Source organism: Bidens hawaiensis, unplaced genomic scaffold, assembly GCF_021521415.1.
Source record: "Bidens hawaiensis isolate Kalapana, Puna unplaced genomic scaffold, B.hawaiensis_p1.1 tig00009086_1, whole genome shotgun sequence".
Lineage (NCBI taxonomy): Eukaryota > Viridiplantae > Streptophyta > Magnoliopsida > Asterales > Asteraceae > Bidens > Bidens hawaiensis.
Genome location: NW_027491668.1, coordinates 14,897 through 39,645, shown reverse-complemented (window position 1 = coordinate 39,645; position 24,749 = coordinate 14,897). Strand labels below are relative to the sequence as shown.

At 37.6% G+C, this 24,749-nt stretch overlaps 1 pseudogene; it reads left to right on the top strand.

Annotated features, from left to right (window-relative positions):
- The first annotated feature begins 10,603 nt into the window (after window positions 1–10,603).
- LOC143531160 (uncharacterized) lies at window positions 10,604–24,454 on the top strand (annotated as a pseudogene).
- Window positions 24,455–24,749: the final 295 nt, after the last annotated feature.

Sequence of the window (24,749 nt, the reverse complement as noted above, 5' to 3'; positions counted from 1 at the left end):
GAAATTTATCTCGAAGTAGGTTGCCCAGAGAAAAGGTGCGGGTACTTGATCTTCATCTGATCTTCCCTTTCCCAAGTGAACTCGGCTCCGCGCTTGGACTGCCAACGAACTTTGACAATAGGGATGCGACTGCGCTTGGTTTGCTTTACCTCGCGATCCATAATCTCAACAGGCTTCTCAACGAAATGCATAGACTCATCAACTTGAACTTCATCAAGTGGTATGTGGAGGTTCTCGTCAGCTAAACATTTCTTGAGATTGGATACATGGAAAGTTGGATGCACATTGCTGAGCGCGGGCGGTAGGTCCAGTTTGTAGGCAACTTTTCCCACCCTCGCAAGAATCTTGAATGGACCAACATAACGAGGTGCAAGCTTACCTTTCTTCCCAAAGCGGACAACACCCTTCCAGGGCGACACTTTGAGGAGGACAAGATCACCAACTAGAAATTCGAGAGGCTTCCGCCTGCGATCTGCGTAACTCTTCTGTCGGCTTCTGGCAGTCAGCAGATGATCACGGATCTTGGCGATTTTATCGGTTGTCTCTTGAACTAGTTCGGGTCCTGTGATTTGAACTTCACCCACTTCGTTCCAACAAATCGGCGAGCGGCACTTTCGACCGTAAAGTGCTTCAAATGGGGCCATACCGATGCTGGAATGATAGCTGTTATTATAAGAGAACTCGATCAGAGGTAGGTGTGAATCCCAATTACCTCCAAAATCAAGAACACAAGATCGAAGCATATCCTCATGGGTTTGGATGGTTCGCTCAGACTGTCCGTCAGTCTGAGGATGATATGCAGTACTCATGTCCAAACGAGTTCCTAACGCAGTTTGGAGAGATTTACAAAAGCGAGATATAAAAAGGTCATCGCGATCGGATATGATGCTCAAGGGAGTACCATGACGGCAGACAATTTCCTTGACATAAAGATGCGCAAGTTGTTCAACACGGTAGGTTTCACGAATGGGCAGAAAGTGGGCAGACTTGGTCAATCGATCCACTATAACCCAAATGCTATCATGTTTGCTTGCGGTCAAGGGTAACTTGGTGATAAAGTCCATTGCTATACTTTCCCATTTCCACGTAGGAATTTCAGGTTGTTCGAGCAAACCAGATGGGCGTTGATGTTCAGCTTTTACCTTAGAACAAGTTAGGCATTTAGCTACGAACACAGCAATATCCTTTTTCATACCAGGCCACCAATAAGAAAGGCGCAAATCTTTGTACATTTTGTCAGCACCAGGATGAACGGAATACCGAGTTTTGTGTGCTTCACTCAGTATGACAGAGCGAAGATTCTCATCATTGGGGATCCAGATGCGATTGAGATAACAGAGAGTTCCATTCAGGTTAGGGACTAGATGCGCTTCTGCACCACACGCTAACTCGGCGCGTAGGTTGCCTTTGCTGATCGATGCGCGCTGCGCGTCGCGAATGCGCGATTCAAGATCGCTTTGGATCAGCGCGAAGTGAAGCTGCGTGCGCGGCAAGATACAGTTGAGTTGACTGGGTTTGCGGCTGAGCGCATCGGCTACCACATTAGCCTTTCCAGGGTGATATCGGATCTCACAATCGTAATCGCTGATGAGTTCGTTCCATCAGCGTTGTCTCATGTTAAGTTCCTTTTGATCAAAAATGTGCTGAAGGCTTTTATGGTCTGTGTAAATGATGCACTTAGTCCCATAGAGGTAGTGTCTCCAGATTTTTAAGGCAAATACAACTGCACCAAGTTCGAGGTCGTGAGTCGTATAATTCTTTTCATGAATTTTGAGTTGCCTAGACGCATAAGCGATAACCTTGCCTCGTTGCATAAGTACACAACCGAGACCTTGATTGGAGGCATCACAATAAACAACAAAGTCGTCAGTACCCTCAGGTAACGCTAGAACAGGAGCTTCACACAACAATTGCTTGAGCGTTTGAAAGACTTCTTCTTGCTTAGAGCCCCAAATATACGGTTTGCCTTTGTGCGTTAATGCTGTTAAAGGCAAGGCGATTTTTGAGAAGTTCGAGATGAATCGCCGGTAGTAACCAGCTAAGCCCAAAAAGGAACGGATTTCGGTAGGAGTGGACGGTGCAATCCAGTTCTTGATTGCTTCAATTTTGGATGGGTCGACATGAATACCCATCTTGTTTACAACATGACCAAGAAACTGTACTTCATCCGACCAAAACTCACACTTGGAGAGTTTGGCATAGAGTTGTTCGGTTCGAAGCTTTTGCAACACCAACTGAAGATGTTGTTCATGCTCGGCCTTGGTTTTGGAATACACCAGAACGTCATCGATAAACACGATCACGAATCGGTCCAAGAAAGATCTACACACCCGGTTCATTAGATCCATGAAAACAGCGGGTGCGTTGGTTAAACCGAAGGGCATGACCAAGAATTCAAAATGACCGTAGCGGGTTCGGAAAGCAGTCTTGGGAATATCCTCTTCACGGATACGCAACTGGTGATAGCCAGAACGGAGATCGATTTTGGAGAAACAAGAGGCACCTTGGAGTTGATCAAAGAGGTCGTCAATACGCGGTAAGGGATACCGGTTCTTAATGGTGAGCTTGTTCAGCTCGCGGTAATCGATACACATGCGAAACGATCCGTCTTTCTTTTTAACGAACAACACCGGAGCACCCCAAGGCGAAGAGCTAGGGCGAATGAATCCTTTACCGATCAACTCTTGAAGTTGACTTGCTAATTCTTGCATTTCAGCGGGTGCAAGTCGATAAGGAGATTTGGCTACAGGGGATGCACCAGGGACAAGATCAACACGAAACTCGACTTCCCGAGCGGGAGGTAAACCAGAAAGATCATCGGGGAAGACTTCAGGAAAGTCACGCACGATGGGGATTTCAGAAAGTTTCTTCTTTCCTTCATCGGGTTTGACCACATGAGCTAAGAATGCGACACATTTCTTCCGCAAAAGTCTTCGGGCTTCAGAGCATGACATAAGTTTAAGACCGTTAGATGGTTTCTCGCCGTAGATATGAAGATCTTGACCATTTTCCCGAGGAATGCGAATCAACTTCTTGGCGCAGATTACTTCGGCGCGATTTTGCGAGAGCCAGTCCATTCCAATAATCACATCAAAACTTCCAAGAGGCATGGGAATGAGATCGATTAGAAAATCATGTTCATTAAGGTTAAGCGTGCAATCTTTGATCACGGAATTTATTAAAATAGTTTCACCATTAGCCAATTCAACTGAAAAGTTTTCGTTTAAGTTTACTCGCGGTCGCGCAAGTTTTTGTTCAAATGCGCGAGAAATAAAACTTCTATCGGCGCCAGTATCAAAAAGTATAGATGCATATTGTCCGTTAAGTAAAAATGTACCATTAACCACGTCATTATTCGTTTGCGCTTGGTGCGCGGTTATATTAAAGGCTCGTCCGCGCGTCACTTGGTTTGAAATTTGGTTAACCGGATTAGCTTGCGTAATTTGTACTTGCAGTCTCGGGCACGCGTTCCGGAAATGACTGGGGTCACCGCAGTTATAGCACGACCTGGGTCGTGGATTAGGGTATGTTGGTTGTGGGTTTAGCGGGTAAGTTGGTGGTGTTTGCGCGATTGGGTTGGCGGGAAGGACTCTACAGTTCTCAGCAGTGTGACCAGTACGGCCACATCGGTTACATTGTCGACACGGGACTTGAGTTGGATGGTGAAGTCTACAAGTTGGGCAAAAGGGTTGGTTTCCTGTGTAAGGTTTCTTAGTTGACGGGGCAGGGAGTGCGGGATTGGTTAAGGCATAGTTATGGACTACAGGGGGTGTGGGGTAGGTTGACAGTGGGTTAGGAGCGTATACTGAAGGTTGGTAGGCGGGTTGCTGGACAACGAGCGGGTTGGTAAGCGCGTAGGCTTGATGGTTGGGTCTGCGCCTACGCTTGAGGTTGTTACGGTTTGAGGGTTCTGGCTTGGTTTCTGTTGGTTCTGGGACAGTCTTGGTGAGTTTGGTCTTCTCGGCTCCCCGCAGGAACAGGGTTCCTGCCCTGACATGGTTGTCGCTGAGCACAGCGGCCAACTCGATGGCGTCAGAGAGGGTTGCTGGGTTCCTAGCCCATACAGAATCTTGAATTTCCATGGGGAGACCCCCAAGAAACTTCTCGATGGCTCGGCGGGAAGGGGTAACTAGGTGCGGGACAAGCAAACTTAGTTCGTGGAAGCGTGTAGCGTACTCGCGCGCTTCGCCACTGTACTGCTTCAAGTTCCAAAATTCCTCCTCAAGGCGCTTTATTTCGTTGGGAGGGCAGAATTCTCTAGTCAAAAGTTCCTTGAATTCCTCCCAGAGCATGCTAGAAGCAGCCTCTACGCCACGCGCGTGAGCTACTCCGTTCCACCAAGTAAGCGCCCTTGATTCTAGGACACTTGAGGCGTATAAGGTTCGTCGGTCTGGAGGGCATTGGGTATGGAGGAAGGTGTTCTCAATTTTCTCGAGCCATTGGAGCATTACGGTGGCTCCCTCAAGCCCTGTGAATTTCGGAGGGTTACCCGCATTAAAGGATTTAATATTGTATCCGGAGGGGTTGGTATTATTTTGGTTTAAGGCTTGGGCTATTGCGGCGGCCATTTCCTGGGAACGACGCTGCATTCGTCTGCGCGAGGCTTCTCTCCTCTGATGACGACGAGCTAATAGCGGAGGCATTCTATAAAAGTTTTAATTTTTGTTAATATCTTGGTATGGGAAATCGTTTTAGCGCAAAGTATATCGTCGTAAAGCTTGTTTCGCGGAGTTAAATGCTATCAAATTTTGAAGTAAAATATGAATTTAAATGCAAACTTAATACAGGTAATGAATTCGAATTGAAAATCGACAATTCATGCATCACCATGACTTTCCGAATTCTCAATTTAAAATATCGAGTAAATGAATATTGGAGATTGATAATTCATGTATCACCATGACTTTTCAAATCTTCAATTTAGAATATCGAGTTAACGAATATTGGAGATTGACAATTCATGTATCACCATGACTTTTCAAATCTTCAATTTAAAACATAAAGTTAATGGGGATTGAAAATCAACTATTCATGTATCACCATGACTTTTCGGATTTTCAATGCTAAATCCCAACAACAAACGAATATGAAATAAATTGAAATTTAACAATAAAAATCGAAAGATCGCGGATAAAACACGAAATCATGTGCTGCGTATGCGCAAGCATATTTTATAAATATCAAGTAAATAACAATTAGCGCGCAAACATGAGATATTTCTCATGCGCGAGAAGGGACTCTTAGGTATTCTAGGTCGTTACGTCTAACCACCTAATCCTAAAGTCACGGAGCTCTGATACCAATCTGTAACATCCCGACCGATGGCGGATTATACATCGGGGCGCCACGTATTGTTTCATTACTCGTGACACTATTTGGGTGTCAATATTTAATAAATACATTTTCATTGCGCACGCGCAGGACACAAATCGTAAAGTAACATAAATCATATCATAACTTAAAATATTCAAATAACATAATTTGTCTTGTTACATTTTAATCTAGGTCCAAAGAAAAAGAAAACATCCTACGTGTCCTTGAGATTCCCAAAAGCAGCTACAGCAAACCTGAACATGTGTTAAAATAAAACGTCAACACTTGCGTGTCGGTGAGAAATCAAGTTTAATAGATATAAATAGATAATAACAAACACTGCGCGCAACATGTGCATAACTGGGGTTTAGCATAGGGTGTAATCAGATTGTGATCAAGCCTAAATAGATCATAGCTCATAGTTCAATCCGTGCTCCCAATCGAGCACAAAAACGAATAATCATACGTGCATGTGTAAACAAAACAAGAAAACCGTAAACGATAGGTCTCCCGTGTTCATCTAATGGATCCATGAAAACTTCGGAATAGGCCGAACAAAGCGGTTAATGATTCACACATACAAATAAACAGCCAAGTAAACGTCCATAACACATGGGGTTTTGCGCACATAAGCTTCATAAACAAGTTTAAGACTCAAGTTGTACGAACACATGAACATCCCAAAACGTTAAAAATAAAAGGGGATTAAGTACGAGATTACTCACTTGTAAACGGTGCGTTGAAAGATAATGCAGGAATCCAAATTTTAAACAAGCACAAGTTAACCTATAAATAAGAGGTTATTGGTTTAACGATTTGTTTTTATGTCTTGAATATATGCAGTAAGTATCGATTTTTGTTAGTTAAACAAATTAAAATATATATATTTATTTTTACCGAGATTCTGGGCAGAACAGAAGAGAAGACGGATGCAAGGAGAAGAGTTGGAGGCGCTGCTGAGGAACTACGGCAGAGCAAAAGGGAGAGAGATTAAGTGTAGTGTGTGTAGTGTTAATAGACAAGAAATAACTTAATTTATAGGAAAACCCAAGGGAACACAATCCCTTGAAAAGGGGAAAAGATCTTGTCAAATCAAGCAAAAGATATTAAAAAGCACAAGAAAACAAAAGCAAAAGATATCAAAAGATATGCCGGCAGCTGCAGGGGATGGGGAAAAGCTGACAGGTTACAGGTAAAGCATGGGAGGTGTCAGATAAAGCACTGTTCAAGACATGCAAAAGAAGATTTCAAAAGATTATGTCAGTCACTTTTTCTGTCAACCAATAGGATTGGTGCGCATGCTGCGCCGAAAGTGGCTTTTCGGACAGATGTCGGAACTGACCTACAGTGCTCATACAAAAGATAAGATATTTCAAAAGCATACAGGCTGACCTAAACTGAAGAAAAGACTTAAGGTCTAGCGCGAGAAGACTCGAGCGCGCGCGAGGGCGAAGGCAGACAGAACAATCCTTTGCGCGCCGCGGGAAGAACTACAATCCTTAGCGCGTCGCGGGAAGAACTACAATTCTTAGCGCGCCGCGGGAAGAACTATAATCCTTAGCGCATCGCGGGAAGAACTAAAATCCTTAGCGCATCGCGGGAAGAACTACAATCCCTAGCGCGTCGCGGGAACAGTTCGCCTCACGTATCGCAGGAACAGCTGGTCTTCACGCGGGCTTCCTTGTAAGGAGTCTGGCGCGTGGAGCTGCGCAGACATCCTTAGGCTGGAAGAACCAAAGGACAAGCAAAGAGTTAAGAGAAAAAGGGGTTCAAGGCGTAAGGGTTAAGCAGAGGGGCGGGACGGCGACAAGAGAGAAAAAAGGAGGCGGGACGACGGAGAGAAGAAAGAAAGGGACGGGTCGGCGGAAAAGAAATTATTAGTATTAGTAAGTAATATAAAATATATATATATATATATATATATATATATATATGATTTATTTAATGTTAAATTTACAAAGATTAATAATCAAATTTTAAATCATAAAAAGAATCGGATTCGAAAACGGGTACCTGGGTCGGGTCGGATTGGGCAGTTGTCACATTAACCGCTTTGATCGGCCTATTCCGAAGTTTTCATGGATCCATTAGATGAACACGGGAGACCTATCGTTACGATTTTCTTGGTTTGTTTGCACATACACGAATGATTATTTGTTTTTGCTCGATCTGGAGCACGCTATGAACTATGAGCTATGATCTATTTAGGCTTGATCACAATCTGTTTACACACTATGTTGAACACCAGTTATACACATGTTGCGCGCAGTGCTTTGTTATTATCTATTTATATCTATTAAACTTGATTTCTCACCGACACGCAAGTGTTGACGTTTTATTTTAACACATGTTCAGGTTTGCTGTAGCTGCTTTTGGAAACTCGAGGACACGTAGGATGTTTTCTTTTACTTTGGACCTAGTTTAAAATATAACAAGACAAATTTATGTATTTGAATATTATGAGTTATGACATGTGATTTATGTTACTTTATGGTGTGTTATGCGCATGCGCAATGAAATGTATTTATTAAATATTGACACCCAAATAGTGTCACGAGTAATGAAACAATTCGTAGCGCCCCGATGTATAATCCGCCATCGGTCGGGGTGTTACAAATTATATTGTAAAAATTATTCAAACTTATTAACCTACTAATACAATGATTTTATTGATATCTTTCGATAAGATCAAACACATATTGTTAATGAGTAGTTTTAAAGTTTACTCAACTAAAATATTGATAAACACAATATTTAATTAAATAAGAAAATAAAAGAGTCGCACGTGTTTGAACTTGAAGTTGGAATATTTAAACTTGGTGATGAACTAATGTCATCGTTTTTGATGTTTAAAAAGGTTGATAATAAGAGGCTGTTTACTCACCTTCAAAGTTCCCTAAACAAAATTTGAACCAAAAACTTAATATCAATTCCAATTTACACATAAACCTAAACGGCTAAATCCCTTATTAATACCGACTAAACATAACCCTAAATACCTAATCAATTCCAATTTAAACATAAACCCTAAATCCCAAATTAATTTCAATTTAAACATAACCCTAACTCCCTAAATACAAGAAATCTTACAGGAAAGAATGAGAGCCCGGAGGTGGAGTGGCTAAGTGAACTGGCGGTGACTAGAGATGGAGGTGGCTGGTGGCGGACTGGCTGTAGGTGGCTGGAGGTGGAGGTGGAGGTGTCGTGGTGGTGGCTGGTTGTAGTGTCGTGAGCAGAGTACCAGGTCTGAGGTCTGTTTCTTTTTTTTTATTGTATTATTTGGGTTATTGGGTTTTTTGGTTTGGGCTTTATAACTTAAGTGGGCTTTCGTTGGGTTTAAGTATTAAATTGGTTGCGCTTAAAATACATAGGGGTAACATTATATTTTGTTTAGGGGTAACGAAACACGAAAATCAACCAAATTTTTTTTTACATTACCGGTAAAACGTTGAGGGATAGCGGAGGCTACCCCTCCTCATATTTATAACTGGAGTTTTATATATAAGACAATGTATAGTAGTGAATTAGTATAAATAATTAAATATAATATCATAGTTTTATATAAATAGTTATTATCATGCAAATTAGGGGTGTTTTTTTAACCGTACTCAAATAACGAACCTGATAAGAAGCGACCCAGGATCCGAATAACCTAATCCGAATTTACCCAACCCGATTAAACTTCCAACCCGAACCGAGATCAAACATTGGGTCGGTATTTGAGTTGGAATATCCTTAATTGGGTAGACTCGAATAACCCGAATAACTCAAAGCTAATGTATTATTTTGGTAGTCTAATTTATTAGATGTTAGATTAATATGGGAATAATTATGGCAGAATTTAAACATGTGTGTGGGTGATATGCCAGTAAGGTTTATTATGTTAAAATGGAAAGTGAAAGATTGTACAGATGTTAGCATATGTTTCATTCCCTATGATGGATGCTTCATATAGCGAAAACCATTTTTTGAATATACACAACTATCTTTTGAACCCTTGTATTATACGAGATTTATCAAACGATAAAAATAAACAAGGTCTGTTATTTCAATTGGGATTCTCAACATACTTATGAATTAATTTAATGTAGACTTAAAGGAAAAAATAAACGGGTTAACAAAAATTACTAAAGTAACATGGTTTGGAAAAGCCGGGTATGAATTTGCAAGAAATTTAAAAGATGTGCTAAAGTTGCGTAGTTGGTCAAACTTTAGGCATGAAAATGACACTACGTTATAAAATCCACACTATGTTATAACCCGCTTGACAAAATGATTTTGACCCATGACCCATGGATAGCTAGAATGAATTGTATGAGAGATTAAAAATTATGAGAAATGTAGTCTTGACACCTAAGCTTCAACATTTTCTTTTATTAATATTGTAAGATTATTATGCTGAAATGTTTATCGGTTGAATATTCGTCAAAAGATACTTACAAAAAGTCTGAGTTAAGCAACTTCTTTTAACTCATTTGAATTATGGTTTTACTTATTTATGATCTTGTTAAAGGTGAATAATTTTTTTAACTTTTTAAATCTGAAACCCGACCCGTTTAACCAGAAAACCGAACAACCCGACCTTATTTGGGTCAATTTGCTTTGAGCTCAAACCCAAACAATCCGAACCCAAATAAATAACCCGAAAAACACCCCTAATGCAAATATACATTTAATTCTTAATAAAACTTATATAAATAACGACCTCATTTAAGTTTACAAGTCTACTCAACCTCTATAACTAAAAATCAAATTCAGACTCAAACTCATTTAAAGTAAACCGATTCAAGGTTTTACCGAACCATACTCCCCATAGTCCTACTATATCTTGGATTAATGACTAAAATCCGGGTAGGCTTCTGATTCAAACCAACAACCTCACAAGACTTGGCTTAAATTCTTCGTAACCAACAATATGCATCCAAAATGACAGTTAAAAACTTAGATCACCATTAAAAAAACCCAAGCCTGGATTATGAAATATGAGCCAACCCTACTATAACTATAGCTTATTTAGATTCATGATCTAGTTAAAAATCTATTGAAAGTTTGAAACAACTAAATCCAAAAAATGACCATTTTACCCTCCACACCATTAATACCTCCAACACACCCTCTCTCCTCTTCAACAAACACACACCCTTCCTTCCTCTGCAACTCTTTTTAACCCAGCAGTGTTCAGTACAATCAACCCCACCAATTAATTCACACCCACCACACACACTCACTCCCACTACCCCCATCTTCCATCTTAATGTCACCCCAAACAACTTAATCCCACCTTATAACAATGGGATGTGTGCTCTGTAAACGAGCCATAACCACTCCACCAACACCCACCTCAAACGGTGAACAACAAACTTCAGCTAAGCATAACGTCGAACACTTGGTGTGCGTGTCCGGAGCTGACAAACTCCGGCAGTCAGTTCCCGATCGTCGGAGACTGAAGCCGGCGTATAGCTTGAAGACGAATCAAGGGTGGCCGGCGTGGCTGTGTGGTGTGGCCGGTGATGCTGTTAAAGATTGGACGCCGCGGCGGGCTAATACGTTTGAGAAAATTGATAAGGTTGTTTTAAGATTGTGTTTAATGGTTGGGTTTTGTGTTTTACGGGTGTGCGTGGTTCGGTTTGGGTCGGTTTTGAAATAAAAACTGAAGCTTTGGTTTTTGAAATTTTGAAAAATGTTGGGTTTTAAGGTTTAGTTTTTCCATTTGAGGCTTAAAAATTTTGGGGCAAAAAGGAATTTGGGTCGAAATTATTTTGTTAATTAATTAATAAATAATTGATTATTATATATTTGGGTCTAAAATGTTTGCTTTTAAGTGTTTATTAAATTACTTATAAATAAAAAAATGACTAATGAAAATCTATATTTGGGTCAAAATTATTTTGTTAATTAATTAATAAATAATTGATTATTATACATTTGGGTAAAAAAAATGGTTGCTTTTAAGCATTTATTAAATTCTTATAAATTACTTAAAAATAAAAAATGAGTAATGAAAATCTATAAATTTGGTTCTGTTCGGTTCGGTCTCTTCTGTTTTATTACATGCAAAACCAAAACTGAACCGTAAGGTTGGCCCTGATTTTGTGTTGATGGTTGAATTTTGTGTTTTAGGGGTGTGTGGGGCTCGGTTTTGAGCTAAAATTGAATTATAAAACTGGAACCTTGGTTTTGAAATTTTGAAAAATGTTTGGTTTTGGTTTTGGTTTTGGTTTATGTTCGGTTCAGTTTTGGTTTTTTCGGTTTCCATATTTTCATTTGATCTTAAAAATTTTGGGATGAAAAAATATTTGGCCCAAAATAATTAATTTGGGCCTAAGCCACTTTGTTAATTAATAAATAATAATTATTATATATTTGGGCTAAAATATTGTTTTAAGGTACATATTTATTAAATTCGTATAAATTACTTAAAATGAAAATTGACAAGGTTAGTTCTTAGATTGTATTTGGTAGTTGAATTTCGTGTTTCACGGGTGTGGGCGAAAAAAACCGTAACTCCTGGATTTGAATTTTTGAAATCCATTATGTTTCAGTTTTTTATTGGGTTCGGTTTCTGGTTTTTCAGTTTTGCTATTTGAGCTTAAAAATTTTGGGTCGAAAAAAGTATTTGGCCTAAAGTAATGAGTTTGGGTCTAAATTATTATGTTAATTAATAATAATTAATTATTATACATTTTAGTAAAATATATTTGCTTTGCATATTTATTAAATTCTTATAAATTACTTAACTTAAAAAATAGAAATGAAAAGCTGTAATTTCGGTTTGGTTCGGTTTATTGGTTTTTATTACATGCAAAACCAATACTGAACCGTGAGTTCGGTTTTTACAAAGGCATAAAACCAAACCGTCATTTCTTGCTTCGGTTTGGTTATTCCAGTTTCGGATCGTTTTTTTGTTTTGTTTCATGCGCACCTTTTGTGAAGGGTTTGGGATTGAGCTCAAGACTGGGGACCGGTTTCAGGCCCATATTTTGTTTTCTGTTCATTAAATTATTATTGTTAAAACTAATTACTCTCTGCTATGTAATTGTAATCTTGCACTTTAGCTAACAAAGAGAAACCCGAGTTGTAGCCATGGACTTAAACCACGTTATATTGTCGTGTTCTTTATTTTCTACGTGAGATTCGTTTGTGCTATTGTGTAACATTATGTTTGTTTATAGATTGGGCAAGGGACATATAGCAATGTATATAAAGCTAGGGATTTGATTACAGGAAAGATAGTTGCTTTAAAGAAAGTTAGGTTCGATAATTTAGAGCCCGAAAGTGTTAAGTTCATGGCTAGAGAGATTCTTATATTAAAGAAGCTAAATCATCCCAATATTATCAAGCTTGAAGGATTGGTTACATCAAGAATGTCTTGTAGTCTTTACCTCGTGTTCGAATACATGGAACATGATCTTTCCGGTCTTGCAGCCGTTCAAGGTGTCAAATTTACTGAGCCACAGGTACTTTTCAAGACTCAGACCTAGTTTTATAATTATGAATAAATTATGATGTTATCAATTAATTGATTAAGATAGATTTGGACTTAAATTTAGTTTAATAATTATGTTTGCAATTAATGTTGATGTCATTGATTATAATTGACCTTATTTTGGTCTTTATATTGATTATTGTGATACAGTTGTTGTATTTGTCTTATTATTGCTGGCATGTATGGTTGTACCTGTCTCATGGTTTTGTTTATTGTGCTTTCTCACATTGTTGCTTTCTGGTTTTGTCCATTAGATAGTATCCAGAAATATGTTTTTATTGTTTTTTTTAATAGTTTTAATGGCTAAGAATACCGTCGAATCTTCTGTTTTGTGTCGTTTATGTCTTAAATTGCGTTGATGTTGACTATGAAAAGTAATGATTAAAAATATTGGTACCACGCGATTAAGAAATTTGCTTGGTTCTAGACAATTGTGAAAAACTATGGATTTGTAATAAAGTCAAGAATATACTTATATAAGGATTGAAGTTTTCATCATGTAATGAAGTGATGATAAAGGAAAAACTTTTTGTTATCTAGTGAATAAATAAAGGGGGCTAATTGTCAATTAGTAGAACTAAATGGTCATAATTGTAATGATCAACTAACTTATCAAAGCCAGTTGATATAGTTTAACTTAACCATCTGGTTCGTAAATTTAGTTAAACGCACATTTATTTATGTTCTGAACGCTCGTTTTTAAGATTTGTTTACATTCGTTTATGTTCGTCAGTTTAAGTTCGTTCGTTTACGTTTCGCTAATATATTCATTTAATATTGGCCAGTTACAACTTAGTATAGTTTTAATATTTTTTTAGGCCCAACACATTGTTCTTCACGTTAATTTTAACTTTTTAAAGCTTAGTTATGTACGTTCATCTATGCTAAATTATGTTCTTGTTAATTTTCTTAACGAATGAACACGAACTAGTAAACCTTACGCTTAATTATTCGTCTTCGATCGCTTGTTCGGTTAAAGTTAAAACATAAAAGAACGAACACAAACATACTCCGTTTGTGTTTGTTCGGTTCCCTTATTAGCAAGTAAATTTTCAACCTTTTCATACTCATTAATGATCCAGATGGTTAAGTATAAGAATGTCAACTAACTTTGATAAGTTTGTTGATCATTACAGTTATGACCCTCTAAGTTCTACTAATTGACAATTTACCCCCTCTAGTTATCCACTACATAACATTTTAACAACACAAATACTCTACTTATAATTTCCATGATAATATGATATATAATATCAATAAACATTTGCTTTATATATGCCGTAAATATTCCTAGTTTTATGCACGCCTGAAATAATAATCATGTGGGCAGGTTAAGTGCTACATAAAACAACTACTTTCTGGGCTCGAGCATTGCCACGAGAACGGTGTGCTGCACCGTGACATTAAGGGCTCAAATTTACTAATTGACAATGATGGAATCCTAAAGATAGCTGATTTTGGGCTGGCTTCTTTTTTTAATCCACAACAAAAGCAACCGATGACTAGTCGTGTTGTTACCCTCTGGTACCGACCCCCTGAGCTACTTCTCGGTGCTACTTATTATGGTGTCGGTGTTGACCTGTGGAGTGCTGGCTGCATTTTGGCTGAGCTTCTTGCTGGGAAGCCAATATTGCCCGGACGAACAGAGGTAAAAATACGAAAACCTTATACTTTGAAATTTTATTACATTATTTAGATTAAAAGAATCTTGAGAAAGGTTCAATTTTTGTACCTTTCTTGTCTATTCCATACTTGTTAGTTTTCGATTTATGCTGATATTAAAGCAAGCATATGTTGAATAACATTACCGTAAAGTAATATATGTGAAAGTGATGTTAGGTGGCAATTTTGACCCATTTATAAATGAGTCGATCTCGGTTATGTTTTATCTTAAACGGGCCAAACAAAAAAATAGCTCAAAGAGGTACATGTCAAATTTGGGTGTATAAAGCTCGAGATTGGATCGGCGTGACTCGTTTATAAATAATAGTTTACTTATTAGTTATTCTTTTTTATCATATTTATATTTGTATTCTAATAAATATTATTATATAAATATATACAAATATGTTAAATTAAGTTATATAAATAATAGGCCCGTTTTGTCTCGTGAGCCAACTCTAGCTTGATAATCGAAGCTCTGGCCCGTGCTTGTTTATTAAACAAGCTTATATCTACGCTTGAGCTCGTTCAAGCTCGACTCTGTTTGAGCTTTTAGCGAGCTGATCTCGAGTTGAAAGCCACCCATAGCATATTTTTAATGCATGCATGATACAACCTTCTAAATCGTTTTATTTTAAAGTATAGATTAGTAGTGTGTACAAAATGTTAAAGAAAAAAGGTTAGAAAGGTGTTTGTGGGTCCAAGCCAGCCCACCTGCGCTGACATGACCGTTTTAGGGTGACCCGTGCTAAAATGAACCATTTTTAACTTCAGGTTGAACAACTGCACAAGATATTTAAATTATGTGGTTCTCCATCAGAGGAATATTGGAAACGATACCGCTTACCAAACGCTACTCTTTTCAAGCCACAACATCCGTACAAACGCTGTTTAGCAGAAACATATAAAGATTTTCCATCTTCTTCTTTACCTTTACTAGAAACTCTCCTTGCAATTGATCCTAAAGACCGCGGCTCTGCCACATCAGCCCTTAATAGCAATGTGAGTAACATCTTGCGTGTGCATTAAAAATGGTTCGATTTGAGCATAATGGAATCCATTGAAATCTTACTTTTCTTTTTTTGCAGTTTTTTACCACTGAACCTTACGCGTGTGAACCGTCAGAATTACCAAAATACCCTCCCAGCAAAGAAATAGATGTCAAATTAAGGGAGGAAGAAGCTAGAAGGTTGCTAACCTTACAAAATGTTTTCCAGTTATTTTCTCTAAAACTTTGAAGCAATTTTTTTATTATTTATTCACAGGCAAAGAGGCTTAAGTGGGAAATCTCATGCTATTGATGGAAATAGAAGAACAAGACCACGTGAAAGGGTTAGTCGTGCGGTTCCAGCTCCAGAAGCCAATGCAGAGATCCAATCCAACTTAGATGTAAGTGAAACATCTTTATTTTCTGTTATTAATCACAAGTACTTCTAAATGTTTATGATTTTAGTTGAAAGCTGAAAACCAAGTGGTCATATAATTAGAAATCCAAAAGTCAAGTTTAATGTATAAAGGTTATCTCATTTGATTTTAGTACTTGGACATTAACAGTATTAAAATTTAGTGTTGAGAATTAAAGGTATATTGGTTTTTATTAATCCCAACTATTGTCTTTTGGTCACTACCGGTCCCATCTTTTAACGTATTTGTTCCCAACGGTTCACGACTAACAGAATCCTAAGATCGTTAGTTTCAGGTCGCTGGAAAAACGTTTTTGGCCGGAAAACTCAAATCTTTTCCCGAAAACCAACATTTTCGTCCCAAACATCTTGGTAACTTTGTATCAGACCTTTAGGAACCTTTTTTTTAGTAAAAAACCCCAATTATTGAGGTCGCCGGAAACCCTAGAACCATCGTCGGAATCGATTGATGGTGCTCAAGTGGTGGTAGTTGGTTGGCGGTGAGTCAATTGGTGGTGGTTGTGGTGTTCAGGTGGTGTTTTCCGGCAACAAATTTGATTTTTCTGGCCAAAGATGTTTTTCTGACGACTTGAAACTAACGGCGTTAGGATTCTGTTAGTCGCGGACCATTAGGAACAAATACGTTAAAAGTTGGGACCGTCGGTAGCCAATTCATTAGTTGGGGCCGACAGTGACCAAAAGGTAATAGTTGGGATTAATAAAAACCAATATACCAGAATTAAAATCTAGGTTAAAATGCAAGTTGAAATAATATTTGCATGATAATCTCATATATTTTGCAAACCAATATAAAAGAGATTTAATTACATGGATGGTCCTGTGGTTTGATCATATTGCAACTTTGGTTCCCAAGTTTAAATTAATATTATGGGTTCGGACCAATTGTTTGTGAAAACGTAACAGTAATGGTCCCTTTATTGGATGTGCATGAATGACCAAGATACCATATGTAAAGGGTATCTTGGTCATTCTTGCGTTTAATGGAAAAAGTTAATTGCCGTCCAATCCAGGGACCATTGTTGTTACGTTTTGACAAACAGTTGGTCTAAACGTGTAATTTTTTTTTTATCTTGGAGACTAAAGTTGCAATATAACCAAACCACAGGACCATCTGTGCAATTAGTTACATTAAAAACATTGCCATCACAATAATAATTTTATTTTAAATTTTTGAATAAAAATGATTTAGGAGGTTTTATGCATGTCGAGTAGACTTTTGACCCATTTCTCTTTCCAGAGAAGAAGAGCTGTAACCGAAGCAACCGCCAAAAGCAAGAGTGAGAAATTCCCACCACCCCATCAAGACGCAGCCCTCGGGTACCCAACACATAACGGCAGGCCCACATCGTTCACAACAAACGATGACAACTCATTCGGGTCCTCAATTTTCGATTCAAAGTCGTCAAGATCAGTCAAAGAACCGGGGACCATCGGGTCTTCAAGGAGAAAAAAGAGCAAACGAGAACCGTCGCGCAAGTTCATTCGATCCTTCCTTCCGACCTCGGTGAGTCTATCAATGGATTTTGGGTTCAAAAGCAAAGAACCTGTTTCAGAGGTACATGAAAGCAGAAGGTAGATAAGTCATAAGTAAGCCATTAGGAGATGTGTAATTTTGGTTTTAAATGCCATTTTGGTTGGGTCATTTTAAATGTTGTATAATCCAACACAAAAGGGGAAGCTAATGGACTCTTGTTCATAATTTGCAAAATGCAATTTCACTTCTCTTGTACGGTTTTGTGAAAGTATTATTGCCATTTTCTGCAATTGGAAACAATTTATATAGGAAGGTATAGCACATACTGGAAAACAAACATACATAAGACTATAAGGTGTGGAATTGTGGATGCCATTTTGTTCCCACTTTACAGTGTCATGATAGCACCGCATCATAACTCACTCCACTTCACTATCTTTCACAATATCATGGAAATGATCACCAATTTATCACTTTCCTCCATTTTCAAATAAAATAATAATATTTATATACTAAACTTAAATTAAAATTTAACATATTACCACCTAATTAATTGAAAATATTGAGTTATAACTAATAATTAAAAAAATATTGATTTACAACTAATAAATAAAATTAACATATTGTATCACTAAAAGGGTTCAAGCCCATTTATTTATCTCAAAGGGTTCTTCTTCATCTAAAAAAGAAAAGCTTTAAAGCGGAAGATGAAATACAAGATAAATTTCTACAATATTCCCGATTTCAATACAAGGAAATAAAGAAATGAAATACAAAGAGAACTATTATTGTTAAACAAAGGTCCTTTATATTTCGGGCCACCCATGTGAACCCGTCTGTCTCCTAGGGTACAACAACCATAGCAGGAAGCACTGCCGGGATTAGCCTAGCAGTTGAACTATATATGAAACAAGAGCGCGTAAAATCGAAAAGTATGAAAATACTTCTGATTGTGTGTGAGATTGCATGAACAATTTTTTCTATGTCCAAACTTGATCCATGAACCTATGGCAGTGTATATACATGAGTCATGTCCCAATCAAAGTTCTTGAGTTAATATACCGTTAACTATAATGCAACGCTTCTCAATTAACTCTTACAACTTGTCGATTTTTCATTCAAATAGAATTACACTGGTAATAATAATTGTATTACAATAATTATTATACTAAAATTTCCAACAGTATTTATATATTAAAAAGATATTGTATATAATTTATAATAAGTTTAAAAACTTTAAATCATATCCCAAAATATTTGGCCTTCTTCTCTTGTACCTATTTATACCAATTGATTAACGAGAGAAAAAAAAATGGTGAATCATAATCGCTTTGATACAATATAACTAACTAAACGAGGAGCTCAAATATTTTAGGATAAGATTTACAATATTCAAATTTCAAACCTATTATAAACACAATATCTTCTAACTATATATAAATAAATATATATTATTGAATGAAAAGATTCTAGTCACTTAACACAGAGTTCTGGTCTTCTTCCTCACCATGTATGTCATCTGTAACATGTAATTATTATTTATCATAAATTATAATGCGATTGATTATTAAGTATTAGCTTACTAACCGTTTTTATACGTACAGATTTTGTGTTTCTCATCTGTAATGGCGTCCGCGGCGAAGGCTCACGTGGAGGAGATACGGCGGATGAAGTTTTCGATAGGCGGAAAAGCGAATCCATTGACGGAGGATCTTCATCAAAGAATCTGTCTGCTGAGCTTTACGCCAAAGATGTTCACTTCCTCATGGAACTAATTCAGGTACATGTTCTTATTTGCTTTTATCGGACAAGCGAAAGGGTTGCGGAAAACTAACTGGAAAAAACTTTTTGTTCGTGTTCGTTTATTAATGAAATGAATATAACAAATTTGGCTAACCAAGAATAGTAGTTGTGTTGGTGTTTTATTTAACATTCATATTTACATATATGTTAATCACATAAACTCGTATGTTGGATCAAGAGCAATCGATTAACAAATATTGTTGCCGTCACAAGTCATCACTTCATTAATCAAGGGGCTTTAAATAGCCAACGGATTACAACTGAAAGAAAGACTCAAAAACATAATAAAAAACTGAACTAACCTACGTGACCATGATTACATGACTTTGTTGAGATAAAACAGGGATTACTACTTTTAGCCTAATGAAAATAAACACATGTGCATAACTGAATAACTTGGAGAAGACGGCGACTCTTTTGGATAATAATAAAATAAAGTAACTGACCCATAAACTTAAATGAGTTGACCCATGACCTGTACCAGATTTGAATTAATACTTCAACATCGTATATATTTTAGTTTTGTAGACAACAATTTTGCTTAAATCTATATGATAAGATTGAAGTAAGAGTATTAAAAACCTTTAATGAACAAATATAAAATGAATGCATGCATTATCAAATGTTCACGAACACAATTGAACAAACATGGCTCTGTTCATGTTCTTTCAGTTAGGTTAATCGAACGAAACTCCTAGTTCATTTCCGTTCATTTATTAAATGAACAAACATAAACACCAAATAGTTCACGTACAGTCGGCCTAATGCTTTACTTGTTTGTTAAGTGATTTGGGGATGATAAATGATGGATCAACTTTAAGGTGTTTTTTGGTTTAATGATTGTTTACAGAATGCTGAGGATAACGAGTATTCAGAAGGAGTGGATCCAACAATGGAGTTTGTGATTACGTCAAAGGACATAACAAAGACCGGAGCTCCAGCAACTTTGTTGGTTTTCAACAATGAAATAGGGTTTTCACGTAAAAACGTTGATTCTGTTTGTAGTGTGGGACTGTCTACGAAGAAAGGGCTTCGTAAGCGTGGCTATATTGGCGAGAAAGGTTCATCTCCAATTTTTTATTTCTCATTGTTTATTTATTATTTATCCATGTGCACATAGAGCTAGAATAACTAGTTAGACACGACACGATTACTTGTGGTGTTAAATTATGCTGAAACGCCTAGATTTTGTTCACTTAACGTAGTTTGATATGACTATGAATATTTTTAGTCAAATTCGGTTGCAAATATATATAATCTCTTTGTGTATGTGTATGTAGGGGTACGCGCTATTTGGTTGGGTTTGGGGTTAATCGGGTTTGGAATAGTCAGGTCGGTGATTCAACGGGTTACCAGGGCGGGTTTGCATAACCTGAATAAGCCAAACTTCAGTTTTTTTTTTATTTCAACTTAAGTAGTCAAATTACCATATTCTATTCTAATTATGCATCTCATTTAGTACTGCTTCTGATGAATCTTGTACTTGTTTTTTCAGGCATAGGATTTAAGAGTGTATTTCTGATAACATCTCAGCCTTACATATTCAGTAACGGTTATCAGATAAAATTTAACGAAAAACCCTGTCCGCGATGTAACCTTGGTTATATTGTTCCTGAATGGGTCAATAAGGACCCGACTCTATCCGCCATTAAAAGCATATATGGTTCGGCGACCGCCCTTCCAACCACAATTCTTGTGTTACCACTGAAGCCAGATAAAGTTAAAGCAGTCAAAGATCAGCTTTCAAGCATCCGCCCTGAGGTGCTTTTGTTTCTTTCTAAGATAAAGCGCCTTTCTGTCCGGGAAAACAGTGTGAATGCAATATCCATATCTTGCGAGAAAGACTTTGTTACTTCAAAGAGCATGGATGCAGATTCGTACTCGATTCGTCTTACTGCTGATGAAACTAACCACAAAGTCAATGGTGAATGCGACTATTACATGTGGAAACAAAGATTTCCTGTTAAGCAGGAGAATAAAGTTGATGTCCGAAGGGAAGTTGAAGAGTGGACTATCGCATTGGCTTTCCCAATAGAGACAAGACTCCAAAGCGCAAACTATCCCGGTGTGTATGCATTTTTACCAACTGAAACCGTCACAAATTTCCCATTTATAATCCAAGCAGATTTTCTCTTGGCCTCATCAAGGGAAAATATCCTCTGGGACAGCAAATGGAACCAAGGAATTCTTGATTGCGTGCCCGTAGCATTCGTAAATGCATTTACTTCACTAGTGAAGTCCACTGAAAATGCTCCTATATCGAGTCTTCCTAATATGTTTCGTTTCTTACCTGTCAAGCAGTCACCTCATGCGAAACTGGACAAAATCCGTGATGCAATTAAGGTAAAATTAATGAATGAGACCATCATCCCATGTGAGTCGTACACCAAGCAGAAGTTGTTTCGTAAACCCTATGAAGTCGGTCGGGTAAAGCCAGGATTTTGGACGATATTGGACAAGGCGAGGAGGCAAGATGTGAGTTTGCATAACATTTCATCTCATGGTGCTTACCTTCTTAGTTCCTATTTTGATCGAGACGAGTACAATTATATTCTTGATTTTTTGGAAATCAAGCCTGTAGATGGTAATTGGTATGCAAAATGCATTGTGAGTACAAATCTTGTAATGGGTGTCACAGAGGATGATTATATACAACTTCCGTTATTCATAGCAGAGAATTGGAAGTCCTTGTTTCACAAAACGAATATCAAGAATATTCCACTCGTAAAGTATGTCGGGCTTTATGGCGACGTAAGCTTATTCAAGATAAATGAATGTGCAAGCAAGCTTCTTGCTACAGATTCTGATTCTGATAGCATCTCGTGGTTGCTTAACTGGAATACAGAATTCCAATGCTCGAAAAATCAGTTATTTCTGCCCAAAACTACACAAGAAGCCATTAAAATATGCTCAAGGAAACATACTTTAAAGAAGTGGCTTACAGAAGAAGTGAACATTAAATTTGTCAACGTTTTTGAATATGCAGTGAGTCTTAGTCCTTTACTCGATATATTTGTCAAGAAGACGGTGGTTACATTTGTCCATTTCCTTTACAACTCCTTAAAGAATAAATATTTACAAGAGCATGAGATTAAAGTTATCTGTCTAAACATGCCCATTGTCGATAATTACGGGCAAGTAACCGCAATAAGAAGCGGAGTCCTTGTACCTGCTTGTGGAAGCAAATGGGTGGAGCTGATTGGTTCAAATCCTTGGAGGCAACATAATTATGTTGAGCTGGGAGAAGATTATACTCGTCCGATGAACTGTTTTGGTATTGTAACATCAGGCGAAGAAATTATTTCATTTCTTAAAACCTATGTTAATGCTTCTGATATCCCGGATCTGCCTCCCCCTAATGCTGCTATTCCTACACTGTCATATCCTCTTACTAAACCAAATGTGTTATTGCTTTTAAGTTGGCTACATCATTTGAGAACAAAGAGGGTGAATGTACCCAAAAATTTCCTTTCGTCTATAAAAAATGGCAGCTGGTTGAAAGTATCTTTAAGCGGTAGTCCGGGCTACAGGCCGTCATCAGAGTCATTCATGCTTGACTATCAAGCGGGAGTATTTTACAAAACAGATCAGTGCTTGTTGATATCCCTTTGGAAGATGTAAATTTTTATGGTGATGATATAGCAACATACAAAGAGGAGTTAAAAACAGTTGGTGTGCGGTTTGATAATAAAGAAGCATGTGAGTTCATTGCTGACCATCTCATGTCCCTTGCAGCTTCTTCAACGCTTACTAGAGACAATGTTGTTTCGATTCTGAAACTTATTCGATATTTGGGAGCGAATTATATTCCTAGTAAGAATTTTGTTGACCGTATAAAACAAGGAAAGTGGATGAGAACATCTAAAGGGGATATGTTCCCAAACAACTCTGTTTTCTTCAGTTGTAAATGGAACACGGCTTCACAATTAAGTGACATACCGTTCGTCGATGAAGATTATTATGGAAAAGAAGTACTTTCTTTTAAAAAAGAGTTAAAACTGTTGGGCGTGGTGGTCAATTTTGATGAGAGTTGTTACCAGCTTGTGTCCGACAACCTCAAGTCCTCATTGAATTCTTTGTCATCTAAAGCCATGTTACTGATGTTAAAATGCATACAGAAGTTAGACTCATCTGATAATCTTGTTCAAGCCGCTAAAAACATGAAATGTGTTAAGACAAACTTGGGTTACAAATATCCATCAGAATGCATTTTGGTAAATTCAACATCAGCGTGGGGCTGTCTTCTACGGGTGTTTGAGTCGTTCCCGATTCTTGATGAAAAGTTCTACGGAAGCTCCATTTTTTCAATGCAGGACGAGTTAAAGAAAATTGGCGTTATGGTTGATTTAGAAGATGCCGCTATAGATTTTACTCGCAAGTTTAAACTTCATGCTTCTACATCTTCCATCAGAAAAGAAAATGTTTTTTTGCTTCTGGAATGCTTAAGAAAATTGAAGAAATTGAAGATCAACATTCCAGAAGAACTTAAAAAGTGCATATGCCAAGAGAAGTGGCTAAAAACCCGACTTGGTGATTACAGATCGCCGAATGAGTGCATTCTATTTGGTGCGGAATGGGAACCAATTTCACAAATATCCATTCTTCCTTTCATTGATCACGGTAATAACTTCAACCAAGTATCCGCGTCCCATATTTGTTTGGCATCCTCAACCAAGTCCCAAAACTCTAACCCAAAGCAACCTTGCGGATGTGTACAGCAAACTAGGCGTTCGTACCATATCAGAATCCGCACAAAGAAACTTATCCGATGTTGGTCATGTGAAATTAGTACCCGTTAATTCTAAAGAAAAGATTATAAAAAAAGGCTTGTTGAAACTGATTCTGGGATTTCTAGCTGATCCAAATCTTAAACTTGGCAGGGTAAGAAGACACAAAGCAGTTAGCCGTATACTTGGAATTGAAGCGTTTGAGACGGTTGAGCCAATGCCAGTAAGATACAGTTTATCTTTATCTTGTGGAGATGTTGTGAATGTTGAGGCTAAGAGAATGATCCGTTGGGACCGACAGAGCTCGAAACTGTTTATGCAGAAGACGAATAGAAGAAGAAGTAGTTACAAAGACATTATCGAATACACTTCTCATTTCGGCGAAGTGATAGCTGAGGGGGTGTTATGGGAGAATGAAGATCTTGTGCCACAGCTTTCTGAACTGATAAGGTTGGGCTTTATGGTAGAGTTTGATGAGGAGGCAGTTGACTTTCTCATGCAGATGAAGAATCTTCAAATCTTTATGGAGGACCATGACTTCCTTACTTCCACATTTTCCTCTTAATATATAGGTATATTTGTATTTGATGCATTATTTTCTCAAATGCATGTCATTGAAGTTTTAATAATCTTTACAAAGTCTTTTAGTAAATTGGTATATAACTTAATAACTGGATTGTTTTATATTTAAAAAGGGTATGTAAATCTTTACTAAAATACGTTTAAATGTTTTGACTTTTTTTTGTGTGTGTGTGTGTATTTTAACTGCAGGATTGGAGATGACTAACTGGCATGCAGTAGCTAGGTTCATGGTTATGAAGAATTATGTAAAGCTGCAGGAGCCAGGAAGTTGATTGATG